Below are 8,283 nucleotides of genomic sequence, written 5' to 3' on the forward strand. Positions count from 1 at the left end.
GGGTAACATGTAGCTTAAAAATTGTTGAAAACTTTGCAGCATCGGAAGATTCTACTGAGGATGTCGCGAAAGAATGTCGTGAAGCTCGTTGAGCAGAAACTGCAAATATTCTGCCGAATCCATGAATTCCAAGTCTTGGGTTCTTTATGGCTTATGCCCTGTAAGACAGCGATGAGGACGGGAGCGCGCCCCATGCGTGATGAAGACGGGATGGGAGTGGCTAATAGGTCCAGGTTGGAGGGCGAAGATACCTCAAATAAATTTCCAAAAGCTCTGTCTGCTCTTTTGTAGAACCGGTATGCTTTCAGAAAAGCATACGCCTGATGCTCTGATACCACTGTCACAAGACGGGCACCACGTGCCAATAGAAAAGAACAGACTAAACAAACTTTTAGCACTTCATTAACAATTGAACTGAGAGAGAGAGAGAGAGACGACACGCGACACGGAGTGGCGGAATTCCACCCCAAAGAGTATTGGCCCCAAACCTTGGCGCCCCTTTCGGTGTTTCTTTATATTGCATCAACACAGTACAAGCTGGTACTTGAGACTCTGCACCTTCGCCAGGAAGCATGCGAGAGAATGAGCCCTAACCTCATCTTTAAAGGCCCTTGGCCTAAAAGGCAATTACAGTGAAAAGCCTTCAACACTCAAAAGCTTCTGATCCCAAAAGCAATGTCAAAAGCTACCAGCGTAATTTACGGAAATCCGTACAACCTGCCACGTCATCAGCCAACGCAAAACGCGGAAATCCGTACAGCATGCCACGTCATCAACCGGCATGATTTTCGGAAATCTGCCACGTCATCATCCAGCTTCGCAATTTCTTGTGTGTGTGAGTCTTGCTTTATTTTATTCTTTATGTCACTTGGGGCCCCATCGGACGGGGTCCCCATAAGTTAGTAGGACTTCTTCTTCTTCTGCTACTTGTTATTCTTAGGTTTTAGGCCCCTCGGCCGGCATCTGTAAGTTGACTCCATTCTTTAGGCTTGACACATCAACAGTTTGTGACACCGTCCGATGGGGCCTAAGTTACATAAAGGCATTAAAATAAGGATAGACCCTCACACACAAAATAATAGCGTAAAAATTGATGATATGGCAGCTTGTACGGACGCCCGCATTTTACGATGATGAAGTAGCAAGCTTGTACGGATTTCCACGAATTGCGTTGCTGACATGGCAATTGTACGGATTTCCCGCTTTTGCGCTGACAGCTTTTGGACAAGATGCTTTTGAGTTCACTACTTTTCATGTAACTGCTTTTGAGGCCAAGGGCATTTGAATATGTGCAAAGGGCTCACTCTCTCACACTCTCCTGGGTGAAGGTGCAGAGCGCAAGTATCGGCATTGTACAGAGTTCAAGTAATATAAAGAAATACCGAAAGGGGCGCCAAGGTTTGGGGCAATACTCTGTGGGGTGGAATTCCGCCACTCCGTGGCATGTGCTCTCTCTCTCTCTCTTTCAGTTTGGTTGTTATTGAAGTGCTAAAAGTCTGTTCAGTCTGTTCTTTTCTATTGGCACGTGGTGCCCATCTCGTGATAGACTCTGTGTCCAAACTTTAAATGCTCTATAGAGTGAGGCCCCAAGGGCTCTTATAAACAGTACAAGCCATGCCCAAAAGCAGAGCCCCAAAAAGCATCAAGCATCAGGTTCAAAAGCACTAAACCCCAAAAGCTCTGGTTCCCAAAAGCTAGCACTAAAGCTGGGCCTTGGGCCTTTACACATGATTCCTCGGGAAGACTTGCAATTCCAGAGTTGCAAAGCGTCTCTCCCTAGCAGTTGTACCACAAGAAATATAAAAAAAAAGATAAATATAAAAGAAATACCGCAAGCGGCACCAAGGTTTTGGGGCCAAGGCATCTCGGAGGGAACTCCGCCATTCCGTGTCTATTGCATGGGAGATCTCTCTCTCTCTCTCTCTCTCTCTCTCTCTCTCTCTCTCTCTCTCTCTCTCTCTCTCTCTCTCTCTCTCAATGTGTTGAAGTGTTAAAGTCTATCCCATTTCTATTCTTTTCAATTGGTACATGGTGCCCATTTTGTTAAACCCGTGCTTCATCAGCTTGTCGACTTGGCTCTCATAGTGATAGACCTTTTGTCCAGCAACTAAATCAACACCCTCCTACAGTACAACATTGCCTTGCAGCTCTGAGTATAGTGGTACCTTTTGTAATCTTTCTTGAAATTTCTTATATTCAATTGATAAAGGTCATAAGTGTTTGTTGGATATACAAGCGCACTTGAACTATTAATTGTCTTCAATGTTAATGTTTGAACAAGCAGCATGTCTATGTTTGTTGTATGTTGCCACAGTTGTAGAAAATTGTGGAGGTGTTGTCTCTCCTTACTGATGCATTCTCTTTAAAATACGTTATAGACAATCAAGTTCTCGTTTGTACACATTGTGCACTAGTTTTCTTATGGCGAGATCTTTGGAGGGGCCATTTCTTAAACTGCCTAACTTGGCAACTCGACGATTACACATGTATACCATTCTCTTGCTCGCACACCTGCTCCACCCTTTACCTTCTGGTGAGGGAGAGAGGCTACAGAAAAATGTGTGCTCAAACAAGAAGAGGAAATATTTGTGTTTTTGATTTGCATGTATTTGGCGTCTGGCATGCTATTTCACTCAATTTCTCATTCCAGTCTAAAGATGGCAAAAAGCTGGTTTAATGTTCTGTTTGTTGCTAAGTGTCCAAGGGGTACTTCAGGTCCTTTGTAATCAATACTGCACAACTATGAGCTTCACTCGGGTGCACTCTCCTTTCTATATGTGCATGCCAGTTGGGGACTGATTTCAGACCATGACGGGTCTCATTCTTCAAATGTGAGATAGATTAATTGCATGCCAGTTGGGGACTTATTGGAGATTGGTAAAAACGCTTTGTCAGTTGCTATGCTTAAGCATTTTCAAAAGACATCCCGTCCATATTCTCTGCTACGAAGGTACGAGAGATGTGTTCCATCATGGTTTACAACCATGTCCAATTCATACTTCCCTATTATAAGGTGAAGCATGTCACATAGCCATTTCTAATTCCTTGGAAACATGCCGAATTGATCATGGTCCCTGGTCCCATAAAGCACAAGAGCGCAGAGAGAGAGAGAGAGAGAGAGATTTATGGCGTACCTTCGGTTCGGTTGTGCAGGATCGCGCAACAGCACAGAAAGCGGGCTGCCAAAAAACAGTAAATCTTTTTCGTTTATTAGTTAGGCTCTTTCACATCCACGTTGGCGCATTTCATTTCGCCAACCCACCAAAAGTTATATTCTTCTTCTGCATCGTGTGAACAGCAACTCAATGTGAACAAAGTGTGAACTTATCCATGACAACCGGATATATAAACTTAACACGCATACATCTTTTTTAAGTATGTGATAGCTTAACAGTTAGAGTCAATCATAAGGGAGAGAGGGGCCATGGGTCCAAAGATCCAAAAATGTGGGAGCATTCCCTAAACAATCCAACGATCACAATGAACCGACAATCTTGAGCACCGGATGGATGCAAGACATAAAGAAGTGGTTTGGGAGATGGGATGCATTACACTTGCTACATGATGTTTCAATTGACTCCCAAGTGAATGAAGCTTTTCTACAACGCCAATGTATTACGACTTGGGAGAAATCCGATGGGTCACGCTTCATACATTACACCACCCATATTGCCCCCAACTACAAAAGCATGTTCTTCGCGCTGAAAGAGAAAACCGTACTCACATCTACATGCTTGAGCCTATTCCCTTGTCGGCGATACGCACTATCGCATCCATTCGGCTTAGCTCACACTTCCTTTGATGCGAGACAGGGTATTGGGGCAATGGAGAAGAGTCAAATCGATTGTGCACATTATGCCCACTGCAAGTTCGAGAGTCCGAGTACCACACACTACTAGAGTGCTTAACTTTTGGTCACATTCGAACTTGCTTCTCTCACATTTTCAGCCATGACTTAGACATACACACTTTCCTCTCCCAGCCAGTGTGGGCTCTCCATTGCGACTCTTATCACCACACAATTTTGGAGCATCGAGAGTCACTCATCATCCATGCACATACTACATCACCTGTAACTTTGGTCCCATAGGTCATATTTGACCTCCGAGGATGATAATAAAATCTCAATCTCTCTCTCTCTCTCTCTCTCTCTCGTGCAGCCGTTTTTTGACCTAGAAGACATCAACTCACTCTTTTGATTGTAACTTCTTCATCCGAACTTCGATTTGGGTGATCTATAGCCTCAATCGAAGAGCAAGACGCCCTCTACGCATTGATGTAAAGGAACAAAAAAGAGTTATGGAAGGCATTTTTGTAGCAACATTTCTGAAGTGAACAGGTTCAAGAAAGTTGACTCTCATCTGTTATTTTACATACAATATCTTTCGGCACTCGCAAAACCACTTAACCACCGACGACATCAAAAACCATGATCATAGCATACTTGGTATCATTGCAAGAGACCGTAAACAAACAAAGCGAAGACTTACGGGCACTTGCAATGGAGAATGACACGCTAAGGGTACTTGTGGTTGAGAATGAGAATCTCAAGAGGACACTTGAGATGCAAACAACACGTTTAATGCAACTTTAAAAGGAAGTCAAGAAATGTAAACGCTCTCTTGTGGACTTGAATGCTTTGAAGGAGCACATGAGCAAAGTAGGGCATGACCATGTATTGAAAGAGGAGAAATTTGACACCATGAGCCGGGATGTATGCGACATGAAAAATGTATGCACAAACAAGTCTTTGGTTGATGTATGTGGTAACAATGTAGTTCCTAATTCCTTATTCATGCAAGCTATGGATCAAACAAAGAATGTTGAGAATGTGGATGTGGAGGAGTTGAAGGAACGAAAGCGGGAGCGACGTTCCAACAACATTTTTATTCGTGGAATTCCCAAAGAAAAGTTAGAGACGCCTCCTTCTCTTGCCATTGTTATTGAAGATTTCTTCAAACCTCACTTTGGCATGTCCGACGTTATGGTCTATGGAGCACATAGAGTAGGTAAGCAAGGAGCTTCTCGCTCTGTAGAACGGCCAATTGTATGCACCATGCTTGATGAGACCAAATGAAAGATTATCCTTGATAATAGTTGATCTATTTGAGGGATACAAAATGTTTTGTATGTGAAGATCGCAGTATCAAGCAACAAAATATGTGTCGCAAGGCATATGAAGAAAAGAACAAGAAAAACAAGGAGATCTCTCACGAAGAAAATGTGCCCAAGAAGGAGGCAAGTCCCTTGAGCACAACTAAAAATATGCTTTTGGAATTGCAATGGATACCCATGGAATACGGGGGTTGGCATTGATAAACTAACAAGCAAAGTCGATGTTGTACTTCTTGTTGAAACTTGGGAGCATCATACACAAAGGATTAACGGCTTGGAGGATTACAATGTACATTCAATTCATGTGGTCAAAGAATCTAAAGCAACAAAGAGGGCAAGGAGGGGTAGCATGTATGGTTAAGAAAGGATTATAAGATTTTGTATCAATTGTGAAAGATGACAAGTACAAACGTTATGTATGGCTGAAAATTATGACACCAAAAAGAGCACCCATTTTTGTAGCCGGTTGCTACATTCCTCATCATGATTTCCCCTTTTATGCTTGCATGGATAGAGATCAACCATTTTTTGATTTAGAAGAGAACATTTGCTTATTTCAAAGGCGAACGTGATGTTATTGTATTTGGGGATATGAATGCTCGCACAAAAACATTGTAACATGATACTCAACAATTTGATATGCCATACATTTCAAGGGAGTTCACTTGTATGATCGTACTTCAATGGATGAGAAAGAGCCGGATCACTATGAAAAGTTACTTTTACACATGTGTAATAGTACGAGTATGCTCATTGCCAATGGTGTATCTTTGTGGAGTGAGACCAATGAATTTACATGTAGAAAACATAATGGAAATAGTGTGATTGACTATATGCTACTCTCCGAAGCCATCATGTATCGCATAAAGAGTTTTATGTTTGGCCAATGGACCCAAAATCAGACTATTGGACCTTATATATTGACCTTGCATGTGGAGAAGCAACTAAGCATGATAATCTCAGCCAAAGGGAAGAGAAATTATCACTATGTATGGATTTCAAACGGGCACCAATATACAATGAAATGGTTGAGCAAAAGTTATAGATGACAAAAGCTTCAATATGACGCACCATTGGAAATTAAATGGGAAGCTTTCAAGAAGTAATTTGTTCTTGTACCGAACAATGTTTTGCTATAAAGCATCTCTATGGTGTCAACAAAGATAGATCATGCAAAAGGTGGTTTGATAAAGAATATCAAGATGCTCAAAAGTCCTTGATAAAGCTTGATGCAACTATGGACAAAGACAACTATCAAAGTCATTTGCATACATACAAGGCATTGATTCAAAAGAAGAGAAGAAGATTGCAAGTAAAGCAACAAATTTTTCAAGTCCAAGAAAAAGCACGTGCATGTGGAAGATTTTGGAGAGACTTGAGGGGCAAGCGGGGTTGAGAATTTTGGTAACTTGAGTCTTGTGAATATGTACACACATTGTAGGCAATTATATGAGAAACCAAATACTGAAAAAATGTCATTTTATTGTGCACTCCCATGTATACCCTCTTTTTTTTACTATTGAGGATATATGCGGTGGGCTTGAAAAGTTGGCCACTCGCAAAGCAGGAGATCTTCAAGGTATCAAGCCGGAGATGATCAAATGGACGAGAGATTTTATCCATGAGTGGATCTATGATATGTTCAACCTTGCACTTCAACATGGTATGCCTTATGATCGGAGTACTAATTGGGTTAAGCCTTTGCATAAAGGAGGGGATGTAAAGAATGTAAACAACTACCATACTGTAGTGATTGGATCTCTTATGGCAAAGTTGTTTGGGTGCATAATGGAGATGAAATTAAGTGATTGGACTGAAGAGAATGACAAGCGTGCAAAAGGACCAGCGAGGTTTCATCGATGCCATAGCACCATTGATCATCTTGTCACTCTTCGTGTTCTCATGGAGGAAAGTCGGTTGAAAGGCAAGCGATTGTATTGTTGTTTTGTGGAATTTAAGAAAGCCTTTGATATGATTCCATGTAACAATTTGTGGAGAAGGATGGAAGAACTGCAAGTGCCAAGTGAGTTTATGCTTGCGATTTTTTGAATCCATGAGAAGGTGATTTGTCAATTGCGCATGGGAAGAGGAATTTCAAAAAAAATTGTAAGCACTAATGGGGTTAAATAAGGATGTCCGTTGTCACCAACTCTCTTTGGTCTATGCATCGATCAATTGGAACAATTAGTACTTGACTTTATGCAAGAAGAAGGCATTGAAGAGTTCACTATTTGCAATGCAGTAATCATGATTTTGTTGTATATGAATGATATAGTGCTTCTAGCACACACTTTAGAAGATGCACAAAAGCTTATGGTTGTCCTTGAGAACTTTTGCTTTCATAGTGGGCTGATTGTGAATGAATCCAAAACAAAGGTTATGCTTGCCAAAACCAACCATAAGGAGAAGCCATGCATTGTGTACAACAATGAGACACTTGAAGTTGTTGAAAGCTTTAAGTACTTTGGCCTTGAGGTTCCATCCAATCACAAGTGCCATGAATGTGCTATGCGTCATTTGAAAGCAGGAAAGAGAGCATATTATGCATTTAAGAACATGTGTAATGCAGAAAACATCAAGTGTTGGGTTCTCAAGAAGTACCTTTTTTATGCATCGGTAACACCAGTTCTTCTTTATGGAGTTGAAGTGTGGAGCGGAAGCATCTCAAAGTATACTTGGAAAGAGTTGAGAATGTCCAAAAGCGTTTTCTTACAAACTTTCTCCAAGTTAAGACACAAACACCATATATGCTCCTACTTCTTGAGTCGGGGATCTCTTCCAACTAAGGTTATGGGCATGGAAAGGGTTGTGGAGTACATGATAAAGATGCGTCAAAACCCCTCACATTGACTTCCTACCATTGCATGGAAAGAAAGCAAAAAAGTTCAAAAGACGCATAAAAGCAAGATCTTGAGCACAGGATGGATGCAAGACATAAAGAAGTGATTTGGGAGATGGGATGCATTACAGTTGCTACATGATCCTTCAATTGACTCCCAAGTGAATGAAGCTTTTCTACAATGCCAATGTATTACGGGTAGGGAGAAATCCGGTGGGTCATGCTTCATACATTACACCACCCATATTGCCCCCAACTACAAAACCATGTTCTTCGTTGAAAGAGGAAGTCATACGCATACTTACATGCTTGAGCATATCCCCTTGTTC

At 41.5% G+C, this 8,283-nt stretch overlaps 1 protein-coding gene across 1 annotated transcript in view; it reads right to left on the minus strand.

Moving 5' to 3' along the window:
* LOC147460282 (uncharacterized) overlaps positions 1-3,292 on the minus strand; it is a 49,673-nt gene extending 46,381 nt beyond the window's left edge. The window contains exon 1 of the transcript XR_015187955.1: positions 3,135-3,292. The gene's annotated coding sequence lies outside the window, so the exon portion shown is untranslated. The remainder of the gene's footprint in view (positions 1-3,134) is intronic.
* Positions 3,293-8,283: the final 4,991 nt, after the last annotated feature.

This window comes from Adiantum capillus-veneris, chromosome 4 (genome assembly GCF_014529385.1).
Source record: "Adiantum capillus-veneris isolate H3 chromosome 4, ASM1452938v2, whole genome shotgun sequence".
NCBI classification, from domain to species: Eukaryota; Viridiplantae; Streptophyta; class Polypodiopsida; order Polypodiales; family Pteridaceae; genus Adiantum; species Adiantum capillus-veneris.